At 50.9% G+C, this 26,165-nt stretch overlaps 1 pseudogene; it reads right to left on the bottom strand.

The window, feature by feature from the left end:
• LOC147124344 (uncharacterized) overlaps positions 1 to 25,468 on the bottom strand; it is a 32,463-nt pseudogene extending 6,995 nt beyond the window's left edge.
• Positions 25,469 to 26,165: the final 697 nt, after the last annotated feature.

Raw genomic sequence — 26,165 nt, 5'->3', positions numbered from 1 at the left:
GGAGCAGCAGGAAAGTGAGCAAGGAGCCTCCACATCTGCTGAAGCCACAGGGGAACCACTATGTAGGAGCACGTGTAAGAGGAAAATAAGGCACAAATAGTCACAAGGGTAGTCACTTGGGTGAAATGTTGTGTATTTTGTTAAAATGCCATCAGTTGTTTGTTTTGCATAAAAATTCTAATGGCAACTGCTGCAGCTCTGGCATGTGTCATTTCGCAAATGGGGCTGGAGGTCCTCTAATGCCATGCTTCTGGTAGATGCCTCAGTTGAGGAAGCGCTGAGTGAGGGTGGCGAGAGGGGTTTCACAGGAGGTCACACTGGAGAAGTGTGTGAGGCTCCAACCTTCCACAGGTGTGGTTAAGCCTGGTAAAAGTTGCCCCAGGCCTGAGACAACAAAGTCCTGCCATCTGCAAATGATGACTGATCAAATATCCTCTTTAATGGTTGACCTGCAGCTGATAGTCAGTCAGCAAGCCAATAGTGCTCATGCCAGGTTTCACAGGCGTGATCCCCACCAGGCGTGTTTTACGTGGGAAAAGGGTTAAATAGGCAAGGGCCTGTTAAAATGGAATTACAAAGGCCAAAGGCTGTTTAAGGGCCCTAAAGAGAAGTCCCGCCTTCAGGACCATCAGACACACCTGGGTTAAAATGGCTAGGTGTCGGGAACCAGGCGGGGGGGTCCCGACCCCCAGGTTTTGCGATTTTAACCCCCCACACGCCTCAAAGGCCGCCTGATGGCGGAGTTAAAATTGAGCCCAATGTTTCAGGTCGATGACCCTTCGTCAGAACTTGAAAAAGTTGGAGATGCAAAAGGTTTTTAAGCAAGTGTAGGGGCAGGGAAAGGTGGAGCCGAGGAAAGAACAAAAGAGAAGGTCTGTAATAGGATGGAAGGCAGGAGAGATTAAGAGACAAAAGGGATGATGGTGCAAGGCAAAAGGAGATGGTAATGGGACAAGTTAAGAAACAAAAGATGAGTCTAGGTAAAGTGTAAATGGCAATAGCAGAATCACCAACAGCTGCCATGTGAAAAAAAAATGGGGCAGAGGTTATGGCTGAAATTGTTGAACTCGATGTTGAGTCCAGAAGGTTGTAAAGTGCCTAATTGAAAGATGAGGTGCTGAACCTTGAGCTTACGTTGAGCTTCATTGGAACAGTGTAAGAGGCTGAGGGCAGAGAGATCAGAGTGGGATTGGAGCGGAGAATTGAAGTGACAGGCGACCGAAAGCTTGGGGTCACTTGTACTACTTTCAATTTAGTATACTGTATTCACTGCTCACGATGCAGTCTCCTCTACACTGGGGAGACCAAATGCAGGTTGGGTGACCGCTTTGTGGAACACTTCCGTTCAGTCCGTAAGGGTGACCCCGAGCTTCCGGTACACCACCCGTTTTACACTATTGCACAAAATCAAAATTTACTCCAATGTGCTTATCATTCACTCAACACTGTATATGAACAGTAATGTCAACCTCACCGTCTCATAAATCATGAGGCAAACCCTTAAAAATCATGAGATTTGATAAGAAATCATGAATTGCTATTTTTTGCAAACATAAACCAATATAGATTGACAAATCATTTATAAACCTCATTAGTGGCTTTATTTAATCTCTAACAGGTCACAGCTCTTTACAAAAACGATATTACTGCAAATTTTTAAAAAATCCTACCCGTTATCACCATCGTTCACCTAGTGCCCAACAACCACCACGCAATGCATTCCCTGCAGCTGCTAACCAAAGGTATTCAGCCCATAAAAGCTCATCCCTCTTGAACCTAGCCTGTCCGTCCAGCTTTAATTTGAACTATAAAATCAATTAAATCATAGAAATGATTATTTTCTCCATTGTGCCACATTATGGTACTAACTTTTCAACTGGAGCTATCCTAATCCCATTTCCTTTACCCAGATGATTTTGTATTCATTCCTTTTCAAATACTTATCCAATTTCCTTCTAAGCAATGTTACAGTGCCTATCTCAATAGCCACTTGTGGTAAAGCACCCTATGTTCCAACAACCCTGTGTGAAAACATTTCTAACTTTGTCTTTGATACTAACAATTACAGTTGTTACCAATTTACCAATCAATCTTCCGCTATTTACCCTCTCAAAACCATCCATAATTTTGAAAACTATTAGATTTCTCTTTAACCTGGAGTGAGAACACCTCTCATTTATTGGAAGCTAGTACATGGCTGCACATTACAGTACCCAGGGCCTGGCACAAGGCTCAGCACTGTGCTGCTGGGGGTCAGGGCCTGCCGGTCTCTCCATAATACTGTACTCTCCACAAACCAGGATAATTTAAGGCTTCAATACTTGATTTGGTTCAAAAAAAAAAAGACCGTCAAATACGTTTGACGATAAAATTCTTCTGTTTGACCATCCTCGGCTCCTTCGCTCACCCACCTCCTGCTCCAACCGCTTTGCGTTGCCTCTCCATTACCATGGCAACCCCCCAGGAGGCGCAAGATATCGCAAAATCTCTTGGCATTCACGAGAAGGAGGAAGGGGTCCAAGGTCACGGAGCCAATCATCGCAACAGGGGCCGCTGCGTTGTTGTCAGCCGAGCCGGAGGGGAGGAAGCGGAACATGGCTCCCTCCTCTTGAAGGGAGGAAGTGGTTCGCTCGGTTGATTGTTCGTTATGGTTGTTATGGAAAGCCCTCTGAATCTGCTGGTTTTTTTGCGCATGTGCAAATCTGCATACTTTTTCTAAATAAAATCCCAAGATTTAGGCATTCCATCATGAGTGAAGCTTTATTTCACTCCTAAATCGCGTGTCTTGCGATGGAATTGCGAGAGTTGGCAATACTGTTATGAACACATTTGTTAAAGTGATGACTCTTATATTACAAGGCAGTATAGCCTGCATTAATTAAATATTAAACACCATACCGAAACCCTGGCGTAAAACACCAGCTGACGTGAGTTCGGTGCCAAGCAGGAATGCAGGACGCTGCCTCTATTTTAACCCCCCGCACACCCCATTCTCGTTGGGCATGTAGAAATAAATCTACCCTTAAAAGTCCCAGTGAATATTTTTCTTCTTTTAGAAATAATTATTAAACTGCACCCATTTATTATCATGATGAATATCACCTGTGAAGGAAATGAGGGTTGCGTCCTGGTTTTCTCCTATTGGACTTGTTCCTTGCAAATTGGATACTCACACCCGGAAACAAAAATTAATCAGCATACACCTGCACTGATGGTCGGTGTGCTACTTCTCCAGCAACTAAAGGACTGCTTCACTACTTGAAAAGTAGGAATATTACACATACCTAAAAGTAGAGAAACCACACTGCTAACAGGAGATGTTCATATATCCCAGTTTTCTCCTTGGGCTTTGTATGTTGTCCTGCAGGTAATTACTACCAGTCATCATCTGATCCTCGTTATCACTACACAGCTCTTTGCTGCTTTATTAGCCCTTAGCAATCCCGGTTCATGCCAACTCTTAGTGGTACCATCCCTTGGCACCCCGACTGATTACTGTTGTATCCGTGCGTTAATAGCGACACTGAAGACAGGAGTTGGTTTCACAGATGTTTACTGAACAAAGTCTGGAGGGGAACTAACTGATACAACACAATATACAGGCTTATATAGCCCGAGTGGCCATTACCGGCATTACAGCACACAGGAGCTCTTAAAGGCACATACACTACAATTACCGCAATGGCAGTGAAGGCCTCAATGACAATCCATTCAAAGAAATGAACTATGACAAGTCAGCTGCAACTTGAGTCATTCATAAATTCCAGAAACGGACACTTTAAAAAATATGAATTGCTCTCCATATTAGGAATAACTAACCTTGTGGCGTGGCCACATTGGGGAAACACTGTGTGTATGTAGATAAACCTGTATAATCCCCTTTTAACTGCTGTATTCCCCTCCCCCCGCAAGACAGTTGCAAGCTGAGAGGAATAAGGCACGTTCAGACTTGCCTGCTGCTGATAGAAGGAAATCCAATCAGGTTCCAGCAGGTGACCAATCCGTCAGTCATCACAGGTTCACGGGCTTCACGAATTCAGTACTGTATTGTGAGAGTTGGAGTAAAGACCTATTTCTTGTAGCTCGCTGTGTTGCCTATTTCTTTACGCGGGAGACCGTAGTCCCTGGGACTAGGGACAGGGTCACTGGCAAGGCTTGTGAAGCTAAGCAGAGCCAGGCCTGGTTAGTATCCTGGAGGGGTGACCATCAGGGAAGACCAGGTGCAGAAGGTCACGGAAAGAGCCCCGAGGAGGGGCGGTTGGTGAGAAGGTCACAGAAGGAACCCCGCGAGGGGCGGCTGGTGAGCAGGCCCGGGTGTTGGGCTGAAGATTGTCGGACAGGAGGAATGGTGGAAATGGAATGGCGGCGCGCACAGACGCAGCGGCTTTGCTTCTCCCAGGACGGTGCTATTTACGGTTAATGTTATTTGTACTGGACTCATGGGAGCTTGCAAGATCACATTTCGTCGTTCATGTACTTGTGCATTGTACAATGACAATAAAGTTGAATTTATTATTATTATTATTGGTGACCCTGAATGTCGGTGGCCGAAGCCCCCGACTCACGCAGCCCTACAGAGGCCAGCAACGACCCGATGGCAACCAGCAGCAGCCTGATGTCGGCCGGCGCCGCGTCCTTGAAGCTCCCCACCTTCTGGGAACACCAAGCACCAGCTTGGTTCGCGCACTCGGAGGCCCAATTCACCCTTCGCAGGGTTCAAGACGATGAAGAAAGGTACCTCCACGTAGTCTCAGCACTAGCAAGCTCTACCGCTGCCGAAGTTCTCGACCTGCTGGGGAACCCACCACAGACCGGCAAGTACTCAACCATTAAGGGCCGCTTGCTGCAGGCTTACGGCCTGTCCAAGGAGGAGAGGGCCCGCAGGCTTCTCTCACTACCAGGCCTTGGCGATTCTACCCCGACCCAGTTGATGAGCCGGATGCTTGCGCTCCTGGGCTCTGAACCGCAGTGCTTTTTGTTTCGGGCCCTTTTCCTCAGCCTGCTTCCTCAGCAGGTACAGATTGCCCTCACGGCGTCCCCGATCACGGACTGCGTACAACTGGCAGCCGCCGCGGACAAAGTTTTCACCGTCGCCCAACTCGGCTGTGCAGCCGCGAGGCTCCCCGACACCACCGAGCGCGCGCCGCCACGCCAGGCCGCAGAACTATGCTACTACCACGCGCGTTTCGGCCACAAGGCCCAACGCTGCAGAGCACCCTGCTCTTTCGATCAAACCAAGATGGCCGCCCGGTCCAACGCACCAGCCCCGCGCCGCCGCCTAGGCCCGCTCGACCACACCCCCACCGCCACGATGGCCATCGGCACCGCAGGTAAACTGCTGTACATAACCGACTCTCTTTCAGGGCGCAGATTCCTTTGCGACACCGGAGCCCAATGCAGCATAATTCCTGCCTCCCAGCTCGACATCCAGGCAGGCCGCAGTGGCCCACCCCTCGTGGCGGCAAATGGTGCAGCCATCGCTACTTTCGGAAAGCGACGGGCCGAGGTTTGTTTCAACGGCCAGCGATTTACGTGGGATTTTGTGACGGCCTCGGTGGCACATCCTTTGCTGGGCGCCGATTTTCTTTGCGCCCACGGACTCCTGGTCGACGTCCGTGAAAGGCGCCTGATCAATGCAGCAACTTTCGCTTCACTGGCCTGCCAGCAGAGCAACAGCTTGGCCCTCGTCGGGTCCTGCTCCGCCCCGGCACATGACGACTACGCCCGCCTACTCGCAGATTTCCCGAGGCTCACACAACCGACCTTCTCAGCCGCGGCAGCCAAGCATGGGGTCGAGCACCACATCGCCACTACGGGACCACCAGTGTTCGCTCGAGCCAGACGCCTGGACCCAGCCAAGATGGCGGTGGCCAAGGAAGAATTCGCCACGATGGAAAAACTGGGCATCATCCGCCGCTCGAACAGCCCTTGGTCGTCCCCCCTCCACATTGTGCCCAAGCCGGGCGGTGGCTGGCGCCCCTGCGGTGACTACAGATGGCTCAACGACGCCACCACGCCCGATAGATACCCCATTCCGCACATCCAAGACTTCTCGGCACACCTAGCAGGAAAGTCCGTCTTTTCCAAGGTCGACCTGGAAACGACCAAGGTACCATCAGGTCCCCATCCACCACGCAGATGTCCAGAAGACGACGGTCATCACCCCCTTTGGACTGTTCGAGTTCCTGCGCATGCCCTTCGGGCTTAAGAACGCCGCACAGGCCTTCCAACGGCTCATGGACTCCGTCCTACGGGACCTGAACTTCCTGTTCGTCTAGCTGGACGATATCCTCGTGGCCAGTACCAGCAAGGCCGAGCACATCGCGCATTTGCGCTCCCTTTTCCAGCACCTCAGCCAACACGGGCTAATCGTCAACCCGGCCAAATGCCAGTTCAGAGCAGCCCAAATTGACTTTCTCGGCCACAGAATCTCGCCAAGGGGAGCCATTCCCCTACCTTCCAAGGTGCAGGCGGTGGCGGACTTTCCCCAGCCCACCTCGGTTAAGGCGCTGCAGGAATTTTTGGGGATGGTCAATTTCTATCACCGGTTCGTGCCCAAGGCCACCGCACTCATGCGCCCCCTCTACGAAGCCACCAGGGGCAAAATGGGCAAAGAGCAACTCACCTGGTCCAGCGAGATGGCGACAGCCTTCCACCAGACCAAAAGCGCCTTGGCCAACGCCACACTACTGGCCCACCCCATCCCGGGCGCCAAGACCGCCCTCACCACAGACGCCTCGGATTACGCCGTCGGCGCCGTCCAGCAACAGTGGGTCGAAGGCGCGTGGCAGCCACTGGCATTTTTCAGCCGACAGCTGCGCAAGAACGAGCAGGCCTACAGCACATTCGACAGAGAGCTCCTGGCCCTGTTCCTGGCAATCCGATACTTCCGTTTCCTTCTGGAAGGCCGTCCGTTCACCGCATTCGTGGACCACAAGCCGCTCACTTTCGCCATGGCCAAAGTAACCGAACTCTGGTCCGCGCGCCAACAGCGCCAACTCAACTTCATCTCGGAGTTCACCACGGACATCCGCCACGTCGCCGGCAAGGACAATTTGGTGGCCGACTGCCTCTCAAGACCCTCGCTCCACGCAGTGCACCTGGGCGTCGACTACGCCAGCAGGGCAAGAGACCAGGCTGCCGACGCGGAGATCCAGGCCCTCAGGACGTCAACTACCAGCCTCACCCTGGCCGACATCCACTTCCACGCAGCCGGCACAACCCTCCTGTGCGACGTCTCAGTCCCCTCGCCGAGGCCAGTCGTTCCATCCGCCTGGCGCAAGCGAGTTTTCGACATCATCCACAGCCTTTCACATCCAGGGATGCGTGCGTCTCAGAAACTTATGTCCGCCAAGTTCGTCTGGCCTGGACTCCACAAGGATGTGAGAGACTGGACCAACACATGCGTGCCGTGTCAGCGCGCTAAGGTCCAGCAGCACACCAAGGCGCCATTGGAGTGTTTCCCGGTGCCCGAGAGGCATTTCGACCACGTCCACGTCGATCTGGTAGGCCCCTTGCCGCCGTCGCATGGTTTTACACACCTGCTCACGATCGTCGACCGCACCACCAGATGGCCCGAGGTGGTTCCCCTCACCTCCACCACCACGACCGACGTCACGCGAGCATTCATCTCGACATGGGTGGCCCGGTTCGGCGTGCCGACCGACATATCCTCGGACAGAGGCCCCCAGTTCACCTCCCACTTGTGGAATGCCATCATCGCCGGCCTCGGCACCAAGTTGCACAGGACAACAGCCTACCACCCGCAGGCCAACGGGCTCTGCGAGCGCTTTCATCGTTCTTTGAAAGCCTCCCTCCGCGCCAGCCTGGCCGACACCAGCTGGATTGACAAACTACCCTGGGTTCTTCTGGGATTGCGTACTGCGCCCAAAGAGGACCTCCGCGCCTCTGCGGCCGAGATGGTCTACGGCCAACCGCTCAGAGTACCAGGCGACTTCCTCCCCCTGACAACGGAGCTGTGGTCGGCCGCCAGACAGCTTTCCCTGCACCAGGACGTGGCCCAGCAATTCCGTCCAGTGCCCACTTCGCAACACGGCCCGCAGTCGTCCTACGTGCCTCGAGACTTACGACATGCGGAGTTCATCTTCGTGCGCCGGGACGCGCACAGAGGCCCGCTGCAGGCACCATACACCGGCCCTTTCCCAGTATTGGAGACGGGGGACAAAGCTTTTCTTATCGACGTCGGCGGGAAGCCGGACCTTATTTCAGTAGACCGCCTCAAACCGGCGCACCTGGACCTCAGCTTCCCGTTTCAGCCAGCTCTTCCCCCACGGCGGGGCAGACCTCCCGCGTTGGCGGCGGCCCCACAAGAGGACCAAGACACGCCAGAACCTTACTTCCCGGCCGCCGCCCCACCTTTGCCGGCAGCCCGTCCAGCCAGCCCACCGGCAGACCAGCCGCCAGACCAGCCGACGAACCAACCGGCTGACCTCCCAGACAGCCCTCCTCACACGCCAGATGGCTACTACAGCCGCTACGGCCGCTTGGTCAAACCTCCGCAGAGACTGACTTCTACAGTTAACGAGGATTCTGGGGGGACGTATGTGGCATTGCCACATTGGGGAAACACTGTGTGTATGTAGATAAACCTGTATAATCCCCTTTTAACTGCTGTATTCCCCTCCCCCCGCAAGACAGTTGCAAGCTGAGAGGAATAAGGCACGTTCAGACTTGCCTGCTGCTGATAGAAGGAAATCCAATCAGGTTCCAGCAGGTGACCAATCCGTCAGTCATCACAGGTTCGCGGGCTTCACGAATTCAGTACTGTATTGTGAGAGTTGGAGTAAAGACCTATTTCTTGTAGCTCGCTGTGTTGCCTATTTCTTTACGCGGGAGACCGTAGTCCCCCACAACCTGTTCATGAAGTAACTGTTGAAAAGTCAGTCATCTTAACTGGAATTGATAGCCATAAATGGGGTTATTTATATAAACTGTGTGTGGCATTACATTTATACACACATAGGTACATATGTGCACACAGGTAGCAGAGATATTCAGTTACTCTGCCTGCACAACCGTTACTCTGTCTGCATCACAAGAAAAAATAGCAACAGGTGAAACTGAAAGCTATATTCATCAGGGGAGACTGGAGGCACAGTGGGTGTTTGGTATGTGGGTTTTAATACAGCATCCTCTTTGATAGCTTTAAGAAAATATTGTAAGTAATTGCACTTAGGCTATTCCACAGCATAAAACTGCACATATTGTGGCACGAATTGGCACTAAATTGACAATCTCATTCAGAAAGGCCACATTGAGGGCTGGTGTGGGAGAAGGATAAAAACACATATATTAATTTAAGATTGTGGTTGAGACATTTTGTTGAAGCAGATCAGAGTGAGCATTACTCTGTTTCTGGCTGTGCTATACCAGACCTGAGACAGCTCAGACATCTGCGCTACACATCTATGACCACTAATTTTGTGATAAGCCAGAAGGGGGCGTCTGCAGGGTACAGATAAGGAGAAAACACTTCTAATGCTGGAAATCTGAAATAAAAACAGAAAATGCTGAAATACACAAGACCATCTGAAAATGAAAAAGATAGGTTAATGTTTTAGATTGCCATCCTTCAGTCTGTGTTCTGGTGAAAGGTCTCTACCCAGAATGTTAGCCTATTTTAAAATTTTCAGATGCTAATGGTTCTGTTGTGTATTTGCAACATTTTCTGTTTTGAAGTGACCCTGTCAGTTTTTCCTCAGCCCTGGAATGGATCTCTCGACTAACAGGAAATAACCCATTCAGCTGGCTTTCAAAATCCTGACCAAAGTTAAATTTAAATGTTAGCCAATGATGAGATTTGAACTCAGACCCTCCATTAAAAGTACAGAACATTTTTTTAAAAGTTGAAAAAACTTAAATTGAGAGAAAAAAATATCCCGAGATCAATTAGCAGAAAATACTGGTGACTTTCAAAGATGACAGAAAAGGCAGCAAATCCATATCAGATACTAAAGATCTAATAGTTCCCTGGGTATTTCAGGCATGTGTTCTCCCTGTTAAATCTAGTCCCTTAATGACATTAACCTATTCCCAATGCTTCCTCGTTCTGCTTCCTCTCCCTTTCTTCTGCTCTCTTGCTGCATCTATCAAAACCTTCTAATGTCACCAGAGGGAGAAAATTCCTCTGTGATGTATTTTTGGATGAATGGGAGAAAGATGGGAAAACAGGAAAATTGTGTTGCCACAGTCTGGAATGCTCATGACTGACAACATTATCTTCCCATCAGCTCCTTCCTACTTACCAGGTTCATAAGCTCTTGTCAGCTGCTCACATCTTTAGAGTTTACAGGCAGAAGGTGAGTCAACTTAAGAAAACAAAGCAGCAAACATGAAAGGGTTTTCCTTGAGTTTGGTATGCAACACATTGACCTTGAAGCATTCGTCCCATTTCATTTCAGTTGGCATTATTTCAATGCTAGTTAAAAGGGTATACTGTAGAGACTACTTTACACACCAGTTAAGTGCAAGTTCTACTTAAGAGGATATTTTTCCCATGCACTAGATTTTCTTCATTCCATTTATATTACATTAAATTTTGATCAGGTACAATCTGGTTTTCCAATGAACAAGTTATTTATTTCCACTCCGGTGATTTGGTATGAATTTCCAACCTATGGGTCTATGTTCCATTAACTACAGATCAATGACTCATGGTCACATAAAAAAAATTCATATGGGACAAAAATACATTCATTTCAACAGCATTGCCTTCCAGGAAAAAACATGAGTCCGCAATCCTGGCATATGTACTAGGATGTGCTTGCTAGGAACCTCAACCGCTGAGCCTGCCAGACTTCCTGCAGTCAGAGGGAGGTTCTGGACTCTGTACTTTTCTGTTGGGCGCCTGAACCACTATGAGCGCCCATGTTTGTGGAGGGACTGGTAAAGTGGCACTGGAATGTCACTCCAGGGTACTGGCGCCTCTGGCCAGAAGATTAAAATTTATGAAGGGAGCTGAAAAACTCGGAATAAAAGCCATTTTTTGCAGGGAGAGACCCAAGCTTGGACCTCCCAGGTGGGGCTCATATCAGTTTCTGTCTCTAACATCTGCCCACCTCCCTCCGCTCCCCCCCCCCAAAGAACACAATATAAATGGCATTAGGAGGATGAGAACAGTGCCCCACTGGCGGTACTGTAAAATGGAGATCTTAATTGATGCAGCACTTGCCGCTCTCTCAGACATTACTAGGACAACAATTTTATTTGCTGCAGCACCTCTGAACAGTTCTCCTACTATTTGAAGTAAGAACAAATTGGAATGCTTCTATTTCTTTATTTCAAAGAGGAGGATGATGAGGGTATGGAAAAGGCAAGAATGAAGAAAATGAAAGTGAAGCTGTAGCCACTCACTGCACAGGGCCTACCGGCTCATTGGCCATTCCTGTTTTCTCAACCCAGCGATGCATTAGTTGCACATCCCCTACCCCAGAGGTAAGCTTTTCAATTTATCATGTTTCTTATGAACGCTGCTAAACAAAAAGACTGAGCAGTCAATTTTTACAGACTAGCTGGGTTCCCAATGCAATGTGCCATTAACTGTGCTCTTGTGGACTTGAAAGCCCCATGAGAACCCCCTCAATTTCCCCTCTACGGGGAAAGGGTGGGGGCATGGGACTAGCTGAACTGCGCTTGCAGAGAGCCGGCATGGGCTCAACGGGCCAAATGGCCTCCTTCTGTGCTGTAACCGTTCTATGATTCTATGAATTTCATCAATCGGAAGGGCTTCCATTCCATTAACATCCAGTGACTGACCTTCATTATGCAGTGGCGCAGAGCTGCTTGACTAATATGACATAGGTCATCCAATGCCTGTAAGGAACTACTAGCAAAGAAATTCAGTGCAGTGTGACCACTTTGACAGCCACAGATTGAATGGAATGCTCTATTCCTTGTGGATGTGGACTAAAGTCTTTGGCCAGAAGTTGACATGATTCTCCTAAAAAGCATCCATTTTTAGAAGGGGACATGAGATATAATGAGGTTATAATAAGGCCCGTGGAATAACTAGAATTGTTATTGAAGAGACTATGGCCGTTCAAATGTGCGGCTGTCCCGGCATATTCCCACCGCAACTTTTACTGGAAAGGTGGAAACTAGGCAGGGGCCCAGAAGTGCTAGACCCCTGCCTAGCACTGAAGAATCTGAGATGCCCTTGTGGGACTGGAGCCTTTGTCTGCACTTGTATGGTGCTGGTTGTGGATAATCTTTTCCTTTTCAAGGAAAAATTTGATGAGAAAGGAATTTGGTAAATACACTTGTTTTCACTCAGGTTCCTGCATCTATAACTTGGTGATAATGCTTTGAGGTGTATTCTGATTTTAATGACCTCTTCTTTGAGACTCCCACTACCAGCCTGTTGCCCAGCATTGAAAGAATATATAGTAGTATGACGTTAAAGAGAGTGTGTGTGTGTGTGTGGTTCCTTTAAATTCTCAGCAAGTTTCACAAAGTAAATGTTCAGAAGCTGCAGTTTCTAAGTAGTGGAAGTGACTCCCAGTCACTTAAAGAAATCTTTAAAGAAAATCCAGGCCTATCTGTCACCAGCCATCTGTCCCTTAATTTCATAATTGATCCAAATCCTGCTGCAGATCCTTGGCTACATCCTCAGTTTTTACTACTGTCCCAATTTTCGGGCCATCTGAAAATTTAGCAATCTTGGCCAGTAATTTCCTCTAATTGAGAAACTGAGAATTGAGTAAGTCGGCGGGGTCGGGGGTGGGGGTCGGCGGGGGTGGGGTTCGGCGGGGGGGTCGGTGGGGGTCAGGGGTTGGTGGGGGTCGGGGTCGGCGGGGGTCGGGTGGGGTCGGGGGTGGGGGTCGGCGGGGGTCGGGGTCGTGCGCACGACTTACGCTGAGCGATTTCGGTTTTCAGAAGTCATGCTTTGCGCCACTTTCGGCTTTCAGAGGTTTTCTGGTTTCGGATGTGCGGATAAAGGCTGGTACACTTACGCTGAGCGATTTCGGTTTTCAGAAGTGCGGAAAAATGCTACACTATCCCTTATCTGGCTAGGCCTGTAAGTCGTGCGCCACTCTGGTCATGTCGTGCGCACGACTTACGCTGACCGAAAAAACCTTCGGTTTTTAGAGGGTTTCCGTTTTCGGAAGTCCGGATAAAGGGTAGTCTACCTGTATCATGTTCGTTGCCTGTGATCTTTGCAGAAAGTTGTAAACATCTAAAAGATCCTAACGTGCAGTTATAAACCTGAGAAGGTTGGGTGAAGGGTCCAGGCCCATAGTGCAAGATACAAGCAGAGTTGAAAAGAATGAAGAGAATGAGATAAAATCAGGAATTAGGGATTAGAAAACACCCATCTTGGGCTTAAAACCCTGTAGAATGTAAGAGAATGTAGGAAAGGTAAGGAGGTCAACACTACTGAGGTGTTATAGAAAAAAACATTAAGGGGGAAAAATTTGGTTGGTTAGTGCCACCTGTTAGCACCTCTGGGGGGCGTTAGCGGTGCGCTAACAAGTTACCGCCTGTGCGCGGCGATTTTAGCACCGCCCGCGAAATTCAACTGGCGGTTTGTGGTGGTGCTAAACACTACCACCACGATCTCCTGTGCCCAGAGATTGTGACATCATCCAAGCGCGCATCGCCCCGGTAGCGCCCCGGACCGGAAATTGATTCTCGCCCCCTGCCTCAGCGCCTGCCGCTAGGAACGACAGGTAGCGAAGGACAGTTTGCAATCGGCTGGGAGCTGGGGGAGCGCTATTTAAAGGCGTGCACTTCCTGTTTTTTCCTGTCAGCAATCAATGCTGCCTTCGCACATTGACAGAACCAGTGAGGCGTTTGGACACATTTGACGGTTTGCTACTTGAAGGAGATTTGCTCGTGACAAAAGCTTATCAGGTTCCATTTCTCTTACTTTTTGATGCTGCAACATTTACAACAGTTAATGGGAGCCTTGCCCTCCAGCTTCACCATCGGAGGCAGCGGAGGTAGAGAGAAAGACTAGAAAACATGGCCGGCCAGAGGGAAGCGGGCCAACAGGGCTCTCCACAAGGGACCTTACCCTCCCAGGGTATTGTGGGTGCAGTTCTCATACATTCATCTGTCAGAGGAACAGTGCATTAGAAGGCTCCGCTTCAGCAAGGAGGTAGTCACAGAGGTCTGCCACCTCTTGCAGCCGGAGCTTCAGCCTCAGCTCAAGACCAGGACGTCTCTCTCGGTGAAGGTCACAGTCCCTCTCAATTTCTATGCCAGTGGCTTCTTCCAGGCTTCAACAGGGGATATTGCAAACATTTCACAGTTTGCTGTCTATTGCTGCATCCGGGAGGTCACAGATGTTCTGTACAGAAGGAGAAGGGAGTACATCTCATTCCCCATGACCCAAGACAAACAGCATGAACGCTCATGTGGCTTTGTAAGGATAGCGGGCTTCCCCGTGGTTCAGGGTGCCATTGACTGCACCCACGTGGCATTGCGGGCACCTCATCACAATGCAGAGGTGTTCCACAACCGCAAAGGCTACCACACTCTGAATGTGCAGGTGGTGTGCGACAACAGACAGCACATCCTTGCCGTCAATGCCCGCTATCCTGACAGCAGCCATGATGCATTCATCCTGCGCCAGACTGATGTCCCAGCACTGTTGTAACCACCACATGAAGCTTGCGGCTGGCTCCTTGGGGAGAAGGGTTATCCACTCGCCACCTGGCTGATGACACCCCTCCATAACCCCAACACTCCTGCTGAGCGCGCATACAATGAGAGCCATAGTGCCACCAGGAACCTGATCGAACAGACTATCAGCGTGCTAAAGCAATGGTTCCTCTGTCTTGACCGCTCTGGAGGAGCCCTGATCCAGTCTCCGTTTCCATTGTTGTATGCTGCACGCTGCACAACCTGGCCATTCTGAGGGCCCAGCCATTGCCACCAGGGATTGCAGGTCCACCTCAGGAGGAGGAAGAGGGTGAGGAGTTGGAGGAGGAGGATGAAGAGGAGGAGGAGCAGCACCAACATAGGAGGGAGCCACTCAATCTTGCTTCTGCAAGGGCCGTTCATGAACACTTCATTACACAGCGCTTCCAATAAATGAGATAGCAGATGGCATTTGTGCAGAACAACCACATCATTACAGCAAGCTTGCAGCCCCTATTACCGGCCAAAGTTCCAATGAGAAACATTACAAAATTTGTAACGTTGAAATAAAAATGTATTATTCTGCACAACTCTGTCTTATTAAACACAACCAATAACAAACTAACCCAACAATTTATGAACAAACAGAACCGGTTCTTAGCAAACAGAAATACTTCTTACCAAACTGAACAATATATTTACAAACACATCGGCCTAGAAATTGGGTATAGCCCCGCTAGAGGCGTTAGAACTGGCACTGCGCAAAGTTTATAGCCAGACGAAACTTATCGCCGCCTGGCGCGATATTGGGTTGCATCGCCCCCAAAGGGGATTGTGGCACGAATTCAGATGTTGCACGGGCCTCCTAAGGCGCAAAACTTCCGGCGCTACCCAATATCGGCGCCGACGGGCGCAGCGCAGGTGATCTCAATTACCGATAACCACGAGACTTCCAGGCGCCAGCCGGCTCTTAAAGGGGTGGGTCAGTCAGCCTCAGCTTCCACACTCAACGCCCTGTAGGCCTCAGAATCGGCGCTTGCCCTTCTCTGGCGCAAAAAACTTGGTCAGGATGGAGAAGGTGAGACAGAGAGCAGAGCGCTTCAGCACTGAGGCTCTGGAGGAGTTGGTGTCCGTAGTGGAGCGCCGTTGAGATGTTCTGTATCCTGACAATGGCAGGAGGCCGAATCAAAAGGATTACCGCCGAGCTTGGAGGGATGTTTCTCAGAGGGTCAACTCCAACAGCATGGCGACCAGGAGCCCTGTTCAGTGCAGGAAGAAATTCAACGACCTCACTCGGGTCGTTAGGGTGAGTGTTGTTTATGCAAACTTCTGATTCCCTCCATCTGCACCTGACTTCGCACATCCTGTTGCCATGATGCCCCAATGGCCATCTGTCAGCAAGCACCCATGGCCCTTTCTGGGCACACACATGGACATTTGACTCAAGGCATCATGTAAGGGCTCTTGCACCATGGGGGGCATGAGATGATCTCTCAAGGCATCGTGTAAGGGCTCTTGCACCATGGGGGACATGAGATGACCTCTCAAGGCATCATGTAAGGGCTCTTGCACCAAGGGGGGCATGAGATGATCACTCAGGGCATCATGTAACAGAACTTCCCCTTCTTTCCCCTGCAGTCCAAGCTGCCGACAATCCGCAAGGACCAGCGTCGAACCGGTGGCTGACCTCCACAAGTGGTCACTCTCACGGATCTCGAGGAGAGAGTGCACCAGATTCTTGGAGGACGTCTGAGTGGTCCTGTTACCACTGCAGCTGCCGACCCCATTGTCGACAGCGAGGGTAAGGCTCTCACCTTTTTTAGCTGTCTCCTTCTACTTGGTCCCCCCGCCAGCATGCTTTCTCAGTGTGTAGCCATGTCAGAGCCTTGCCGCAATCTGGCATGCCTTGCCGCCAACCTGTCCTTTTGCTAAAGCCACTCTTCCACCTCCCTGCTTTCAGATGCTGCATCACCAACTCGGGATCTGCACCCTGAAGCTGCCAGTGCCAGTGCCTCCGGAGGCGAGGATCAGGAGGAAGCCGGAGCATCCGTTCCAACCTCAGGGGAGCCTACACATCTGCAGACTGGGGATAGTAGTTCCTTGGAGGGGAGGGGGGGCGGCTGTGATGATGAGCCAGTTGCCGGAACAAGCGGCATGCAGCAACGCGAGGGGGGTAGGCAAGTTCGGCCACCGGCTCCCCGGAGGGCAAGGCAGGGAGTGATGACTGCTGCACAGAGTGCAGAGGAGGTGCATAGCCTGGCTGAAATGAGCACCCAGGCCCGGCTCAGGCACACTGAGCTGGTGGCTGCAGTGGGGAGTGTTGTGTATGCACCTTTAAGGGAATAACTGGTCTCAGACTGCAGTACCGGCAGTGACCACCCCTGTATAAAAGACACTAGCAGCCTTCTGTAGTTTCAGTTTCCAGAGTGTCTCCATTCAGTAAAGACTTGTTAAACCAACTCCTGCATTCCGTGTCTCCATTAACACACGGATTTAATACTGGCGACGAGTAAGAAACGAACTTACCTGCAACTCGGCAGCACCTCAGACGACGTTATTGAAGGTCGAAGCCAGAAGAAAGAAAAAAAATATAATCCAAAGAAACTCGAGAAACGGGCGTTGGCCGTGGGCAACCGCCCTCCAAATCATCGGATTGAAAACTTGCAGGAGAGACTGTCAAGAGCCAGGCTTGGTTCCCCAGTCTGTGGTTTCCCAGCTAATCGGGCTGGTGGCAGGTAGTGCACTGATCCTTCCTGGGCTGCGGCGGGCTAGAGCTCGATCGGGTGGCTCTGCAACGGGGCCGGGCAGCGAGTCGGGAAGCAAAGAGAGAGAGAGAGGGTGGAGCACACAGGGCGCGGCCGGTGCTTTGCAGCCGGGCAGTGTTCGGACCTAAGAAGAGGGAGGGAAGTGTCCCAGAGGGTCCGCTCCACAACGGTAACGGTTAAAAATAAAAATACCGCAGAGAGCGGCGTTGACAGCAGCGGCAGCAGCGGGAAAGCGCGGTAGGCGCCATCTTAACTCGGCGGGGAAGGAAAAGCACGGGAGGCGCCATTTTGGTCCATCGGGGACGAAGGAAAAGTGCGGGAGACGCCATCTTAGATTTTCAAGATGCCAAAGACTGGCGATATCACTACCTTCGATAATGCAATAGAAGACTGGACCACGTATGTGGAAAGAGTCGAGGTATATTGCGAGGCAAACGAAATAGCCGAGGAGAAAGAGGCATCGGTATTGCTAAATTTAATGGGTGCAAGAACGTACGGCCTATTGCGGGACCTGATTACTCCAGCCAAACCGAAGGCAAAGAGTTTTAACGAAATTGTTGCTATCCTACAGGAACACCTAAATCCTACACCGCTGCTGATAGCAGAAAGATTTAAATTCCACAGGAGAAATCAGCATAAAAATGAGAGCAATGCTGATTACCTTACGGAACTACGCAAGCTATCAAAGCACTGCCAGTTCGGAGCAGGACTGGCAGATACCTTACGGGACAAATTTGTCTGTGGACTCCTGAGTGAAGGAACCCAGAAGAGGTTACTCTCAGAGAAAGAGCTGACGCTAGATAAGGCTTTCAGCGTGGCAGTATCATACGAAGCAGCAGCAAGGGGAGCTGCGGAAATACAACAAAAAGGCTACTAAGGAACCGTACAGGAAAGTACAAAAGATGACGGACAGTAGTTCCGAAGACCAGATGAGCGATAGTGAATCCGGGAACAAGAGACTAAGCTGTCTCAAACTTCACAACGTAATCGCAAAAGAGGATCACCGAACCATTTGGGTCACCCTCACGATAGCAGGGTCCCAAGTCAAAATGGAATTGGATACAGGATCAGCTCTAACCGTCATGAATCGACGAGACTACGAGCGGCTATTCTCACACATACCCTTGAGAGAGACATCCATTGTCTTGAGGACATATACGGGTCAAAAAGTATACCCTAGAGGAAAAATAAGGGTGCCTGTCGAATACAACGGCAAGAAAATACGGAAATTGTATCTCTACATTCTGCAAGATGGTGGACCACCGTTATTGGGACGTGAATGGATCAGAAAGATAAGTTTAGACTGGCACTCCATTCAGGCACTGACGGTGGCTGGTAAAAAGGATGACGACGTCACTCCTGGACGACTGTCAACAATCTTAGCTGACGCCAAAGAGGTATTTCAACAAGAACTGGGCACTCTTAAAGGCGTAACCGCCTCGATAAAAATAGAAGAGAATGCAATTCCCAAGTTTTTCAAAGCAAGACCGGTACCATATGCAATTCGCCCAGCCGTCGAGGCAGAGCTGGAGAATCTGGAGAATGCAGGCGTATTGTCTAAGGTAGACTGGAGCGAGTGGGCGACACCCATCGTTCCTGTCATGAAGAAAACGTTAAACAATAAGTCTGAGGAGCCAAGGAAGGTTCGCATCTGTTGGGACTTCAAGGTGACGGTGAACCCAGTCCTTCACACAGTACAATATCCTCTTCCAAGGATAGAAGACATCTTCGCCTCACTATCTGGAGGGAAGCGTTTTACAAAAATTGACCTAGCACAAGCATATTTACAGATGGAGGTTGAAGAATCCTCTAGGAAGTATCTCACGATAAACACTCACAAAGGTCTTTACCAGTATCATCGATTGGTGTTCGGAGTAGCATCGGCTCCGGCGATATGGCAAAGAGCAATGGAACAAGTCCTGCAAGGGATTCCGGGGACTCAGTGTTACTTGGACGACATCCTAGTAACAGGTGAAGATGACAGTGAACACCTTAACAACCTAGAACAGCTGCTCATTAGACTACGTGAACATGGGCTACGAGCCAACCGCCCCAAGTGCGAGTTTTTTAAGAAACAGATATCGTATTGTGGCCACGTGATTGATGAAGAGGGGTTGCATAAGTCCTCTGACAAAATTGAAGCGGTTGTTAAGACCCCAGCGCCTGAAAATGTGTCGCAACTGAGGTCATTCCTCGGATTGGTGAATTACTACCATAAGTTTTTACCGAATTTGTCCACAATTCTGCACCCACTGAATGCCCTACTGCAAACGGGAGTAGCATGGAAATAGAGCAATGACTGTAAGCAGGCCTTTCAGAAGAGTAAGGACTTAATCACTTCAAGAGAAGTATTGGCTCACCACAACCCATCACTACTGATAAGACTGGCGTGTGATGCGTCTCCCTACGGCATTGGGGCGGTACTGTCACATAAATTCCTTGATGGTTTAGAGAGGCCGATAGCTTTTGCGTCACGCTCGTTAACTTCAGCTGAGCGTAACTACGCCCAGATTGACAGAGAGGCCCTCAGCCTAGTGTGGGGGGTGAAGAAGTTCAATCACTACCTGCACGGTCAAAAATTTACTCTAATAACTGATCATCAACCTCTTGTCTCCATTTTCAACCCTCAGAAGGGTGTACCGATAATGACAGCACAACGGCTGCAGAGGTGGTCCCTTTTCCTAGGGGCACACCAATATGACATCAAGTACAAAGGAACTAAACAGCATGAGAATGCTGATGGATTGTCGCGCCTGCCGTTGCCGACGGTGGAAGAAGAATTTGCATTGGATCCAATGGAGATATTCCACTCGACCATAGTCGAATGTCTCCCTGTGACGAATGCAAACATAGAAAAGGAAACACGAAATGACCCGACACTATCCCGGGTCTATGATTTAACGGTGAAGGGATGGCCAGCACATGGCGAACCACTGCTGCCAGCATTCTCGCCGAGAAGAGAACAGCTGTCAGTGTGCAGAGGAACCTTGATGTGTGGATCCAGAGTAGTGATTCCACCCAAATTGAAGGATAGAGTGCTCAATGAGCTTCATGAGGGTCATCTGGGAGGGGTAAAAATGAAGAACTTAGCTAGAGTGTTTGTGTGGTGGCCGGGAATCGATAGAGAAATCGAAGAGATGACCAAGAGCTGTACAGGATGCCAGAAGGTCCAAAACGCCCCACCACAAGCCCCTCTACATCCATGGGCGTGGCCCTCATCTCCATGGCAAAGGGTGCACATTGATTTTGCTGGTCCCTTCATGGACTTGATGTTTTTAATTGTGGTGGATGCACATTCAAAGTGGCCAGAGGTAATAAAATGTCCTCAACCACCACAGAAAAATCTATCACAGTCTTACGAACCATATTCGCCAGGAATGGGCTGCCTGAACAGATTTGCTCTGACAATGGACCACAGTTAGTGTCTGAAGAGTTCCGGAGGTTCTTAAAGAACAATGGTGTTAAGCATTACACATCCGCCCCATATCATCCAGCCACTAATGGATTGGCCGAGAGGTTTGTTCAAACATTCAAGAAGGCTATCAAGGCAATGTGTAATGAAGATATACCCCTACAACACAAGGTGGACAACTTCTTGTTTGCCTACCGGAATGCGACACATGCGGTTACCAACCAAACTCCTGCCATGATGTTCTTCAATCGAAGACTACGATGCCGCTTGGATTTGGTTAAGCTGAACATCAGAAGAGATGTGGAGAACAGACAGTTTCAGAATATGAATGAAAGGCCGACCAGGAGTTTTAAGATAGGTCAACCAGTTTTGGCCCGGGACTACCGCACAGAGAAATGGCAGCCAGGAACGATCTGTACACGGCACGGACCTCTCATGTATACCGTGGACGTTGGAGAGAGCATTGTAAGACGCCATGCTGACCAGATTCTAGAGTCACTGGAAAACATCAACTCCACACCACGATCTGATACACCTGGCGATGAAACCGACGTACCAATTGCATCTACCGCAGAATCGGTGATATTGGAAGCAGATGAACCAAACAACGACATTGATCCCGACTCAACTTTACCAGAAGAACCTGGTACCCCAAAGAGGCGTTATCCAGACAGAATCAGGAAGCCTCCTCAAAGACTGAACTTATAATTGCTTAACCTCAACCAATGTATCTAGCAACCGTAATTGTAATTGTAATTAGTTATCATTTAGTTGTTAAATGAATGTTATGTACTGTTTATCTAAAAGGGGAGGAATTGTTGTGTATGTGCCTTTAAGGGAATAACTGGTCTCAGACTGCAGTACCGGCAGTGACCACCCCTGTATAAAAGGCGCTAGCAGCCTTCTGTAGTTTCAGTTTCCAGAGTGTCTCCATTCAGTAAAGACTTGTTAAACCAACTCCTGCATTCCGTGTCTCCATTAACACACGGATTTAATAGGGAGGATGCCTCAATCGATAGAAACACTGGCAAAGAGTGTGTTGGGCTTTGGAGCAGCAATGGAGAGGACTGTCCAGGGCTTCGGGGCAGCAATGGAGAGGACTGTCCAGGGCTTCGCGGCTGCTATGGAAAGGACTGTTCAGAGCTTTGGACAATCCCTGGAAAGGTCTGTCCAGGGCTTGTCCGAGGCAGTGGAACGGACTGCTCCGGCCTTGTCCGAAGCAATGGAAAGAACTGTCCAGGGCTTCTCCGAAGCACTGGCACCTGCCACACAGGTCCTCACTGCTGCCACGCAGTCACTTGCTGGCCTCACCCACACGCAGATTGAGGCAATGTGAACTCTCACTGCAGCCACCCTATCTGCATCAGCTAGGATCACCCCGGGCCCTTCCAGTACCATACAAGGCCAGGAATCAGTGGAGCAGGCGATTGTGGCGGATGAGCCGAACCGGTCCCCTCAGAGAGCCAGTGTGTCGTCCGACCATGGTGCAGGTGTCCTCTCTCGGCAGGTGACCATTGCTCATGCCACCGCTGGAACATCTGCAGTGCAGCTGCCACCACCTGCAGGGCACACTGCTTCCAGCCATGCTCAGACCAAGCAGCCTACGTCCGCACCCTCCAAGACCAGAGGTCGGCCAGGCCGTCCCTCAGGGGCTTCTGCGCTTCCACAGTCAGCAGGCGTCCCCCAGCCTTGACCCCGCCACTGGGGTTCAATTACGTAGGAGCAGCAGGGAGGGAAGGGGCCAACCGCGAAAGAGAAGTCGTTCTCCATCAAAGGGCCAGCAGTAGAGGGAGGTGCTGAGACGTTTCTTTGGCCAAATTCAAGGACTCCCTCACCTGTAGTGATTGTTGGAAATGGTTTGTTTAGTTTTGCGGCTTTGCCGAAGAGTTAACTGTTATTTTGTTAGTTATGGTTTCTGTTGACATGACGTTGTTATGCTGGAAGGAAGGACTTTTGTGACAATAAAGAAAAGTTTTAATTTGCAATGGTACACGTTACTATTTACAGTCATGCTGGCCTTCAGAGGCTTTCAAAGATCCGAAGTGCGCAGGACGAATGACACCCATCATTCCGCCAGAGGGGCCTCGAACCGAGTCCTGATGAGCCTCTGACGGATGGCCCTTCCACTTTCAGGAGCCCTCCCATCTTCCTCCTCCTCCTCCTCCTCCTCCTCGTCCGCATGCTCCTCCTCCTCCTCCTCCTCCTCCTCCGCATGCTCCTCCTCCTCCTCCTCCTGCTCGTCCGCCTGCTCGTCCTCCTCCTCCTCCTCCTCCTGCTCTGCTGGACCTTGAGGGACAGCTGGCATTGGCTGGGTGCGTCGAATCGCCAAGTTGTGGAGCATGCAGCAGACGACGACGATGTGACCCACTTGCTCCGGCGAGGACTGCAGGGCTCCCCCCGAATGATCCAGACAGCGGAAACGCTGTTTGAGCACACCAATAGTGTGCTCTACAATGTTCCTGGTCACCTGATGGCTGCTGTTGTACAGCTCTTCTGCTGCGGAGGCGGCCAAACGGAGTGGTGTCATGAGCCATGGGCAGAGAGGATAGCCCTTGTCCCCAAGAAGCCAGCCTCGTGGGCGAGCCGGCCCCTCAAAAAGGTCACAAACTGAGGTCTGCCGCAGGATGAAGGCATCGTGGCTGCTCCCTGGGAATTGGGCGTTGACTGCCATGATCATTTGGCGGTGGTCACAGACCAGCTGCACATTAAGGGAGTGGAACCCCTTGCGGTTGCGGAAGTCCTCAGGATTCAGTAATGGCGCCCGCAAAGCCACGTGTGTGCAATCAATCGCCCCCTGCACCATGGGGAAGTCCGCAATAGCAGTGAAGCCCTGCGCGCGCTCCGCCTGCTTCTCCAGGGTCAGAGGGAAGGTGATGAATTGACGCCTTCGTCTATAAAGGGCAGCTGTAACTTGCTGGATGCAACAATGGACTGCAAACTGAGAGATATTCGCAATGTCCCCAGTGGCTGACTGAAAGGATCCGGTGGCATAGAAATTGAGGGCAACAGTCACTTTAACAGACACCGACAGAGAGGTCCTGCACCGTAGACGCGGCTGCAGATCCTCAGCAAGCAGGTGGCACATCTCAGTTACAACCTCCTTCCCAAATCGGAGCCTTCGCACACACTGCTCCTCCGACATTGCAAGGTATGACACCTGCTGCCTGAATACCCTCGCAGCGTACCCTCGGATTGGCCGACCTCCATTGCCCCTCCTCCTTCTGGCCAATCCCGGCCCTCTCTCCCGCCGTCTCTCTGCCCCTTCACAGTGTCCGGCCATGAGGACGTGGCCCTCCAAAGCAGCTCCCATTCCGATGCCAGTCAGTCAAAACGCTGTTAGGTGTAGCGCTTCAACTGCTCCGGACAGGTTTGAAGGTCCCAAGTATTCTAAGGCTAAATTCAAAAAAATCTGCTCCACAGTAGCTCACCAACTCTCTCCAGCAACGATCACAATGAACAGGCCAAGTGGCTGCAGCTTTTATACTAGAGCTGTCCCCTTTAAATAGCGCCCCCCGACTCCGAGAAGGCCCTGGTAACGTTCCATCGAACTGTCACTAATAGCGCTAGGCGCAAAGGTTCCGGGCACCACCGAATATCCGGTCAGGGGCGCCTAAAAGGCGTTGCACACTGAAATGACGTCATGATCTGCCTGCGCACGCGGGCGCGCGCTAACACTTAGTGCAGGCGTTAAATGTATAGTCAATATGGGAGGTGTCGCTATCTTCATTGCGCCCGCCCGAACATTGGGTAACACCCCAATTCTCGGGCTCTTTAGGCGCTAATCGCTGGCGCTACCAACCGAATTTCTAGGCCATCAACTTTTGTACACACACTCCCCCCATTTGCTATTAACATTTTATTTACTGGGCCTTCCTCAATGATTTCCCTCCCCTTTGCAATTCCCTCCTCCATAATGTGACCTCAGTGGCTGCAGCAAGGCTGGTGGAAGGCTGCTGAGTCTGGGAGTCAGAGACTGCAGATGCCCTTGCAGGACGCCCTCGATCAGCTCTGGGCCTCGAAGGCCCGGCTGCAGACTGCACCAACTCTGCATGGGCGGCAGCAGTTTGGGATGGCTGGGTTACAGACTGCAACAAGTGTAATGGCGGAGTGGCAGTGGTGGGAGAAAGAATGCTGTCATCCTGAGAGAGGACAGCACCTTCCTGCTCGACTGACACACTGCCAGAACCTCAGCATCTGAAGCAATCTGCTCGAGCACAGATTGCTGGCCTGCTGCGGCACCGTGAGATCCCCGGTGGACAGTGGGTGACCCAATGAGGATGGCAGCAGTTAGCGCTTGTGTGGCATCAATCTGAGATTGCATCAGAGCAGTCTGAGATTGGATGGCACCAACCACTGAATCTATTACAGCACTAAGTCATTGCGTTGCCTCAGTCTGTGCTGCAATAGATGCTGCCACCTCATCCATGACACGCAGCATGGGGTCTGGGTCCCCACGGTCTTCCTGCAAGTCAACCATCCTCTGCAAAGTGCCAAGGATGGGTTCGAGGGTTTGGGCACAGATGACAGCTGTGCTGGCTGCGGACTCCTCCACGCTCCTAGCCAGTGTTTCCATGCTCTCGGGCACCCTTGACATTGCACCCATGAGCTCAGTATGCATGCTCATCGCCTGTGTAGTCATCGCCTCGACATCGAGGTCTTCATCCAAGTCCAGTGCAGCAGAACTCATGTGCGCACTCACCCTCCGGGGAGATGGCCCCAGAATTTCCCTTTCCCCATGGTGTTGCTGCACCTCGCTGGGTCCCAGAGCTTCACCCACATTAGAGCCATTACCACTGCTCCCCTCCAGCGACCGCGTGGCCCCATTATCGGTTGTCTTGCCCTCAGGAGACGCAGACAGTGAGGATCCGGCTTGGTGTTCCTCCTCCTCTCCCGCGTCGCTGCCACTGGGAGGCTGAGGGACAGGCTGGTCAGATGGTGGCTGATTATCTGAAAACAGGAAGGCACAAGAGTGGGTTTAATGTGAGGGGAGGGGGGCAGGAAGGGAGCAAGGAATGGAGACAGTATACTTAGATGGAAAGTGGGAAGGACTCGTGTTGTGAGGGAGAAGTGGTATGAGAGAAGAGGAAGAGGTGATGAACATACCATTGTTGTCCCCAAGGGGGTCGACCTCTCTGACTGCCACAGCGCCCACGACATGGCTCGCGATGATGCTGCGCACTCTCTCCTCCAGCTGTGTAAGGGGGTGCAGCTCCGCCTGACCTCCTCCCGTACGTTGTTGCTTCCTCCTTTTATGAGCAAGCTTCGCTTGCAATAAAAAGGACAGCGTGTGAGTGAGTGTGCAGCCATGTGTTTGGCACATGTGCCTACCATAGTTAAATAGCTGTTAATGTCTGCAAGTTGTGAGATGTGGATGTGACTTTTAG

Source organism: Somniosus microcephalus, chromosome 1 (assembly GCF_052327205.1).
Source record: "Somniosus microcephalus isolate GS21.2 chromosome 1, FLI_Smic_1.0, whole genome shotgun sequence".
NCBI classification, from domain to species: Eukaryota; Metazoa; Chordata; class Chondrichthyes; order Squaliformes; family Somniosidae; genus Somniosus; species Somniosus microcephalus.
Note: the sequence above shows the minus strand (reverse complement) of the source record. Positions and strands in the feature narration are given on the sequence as shown.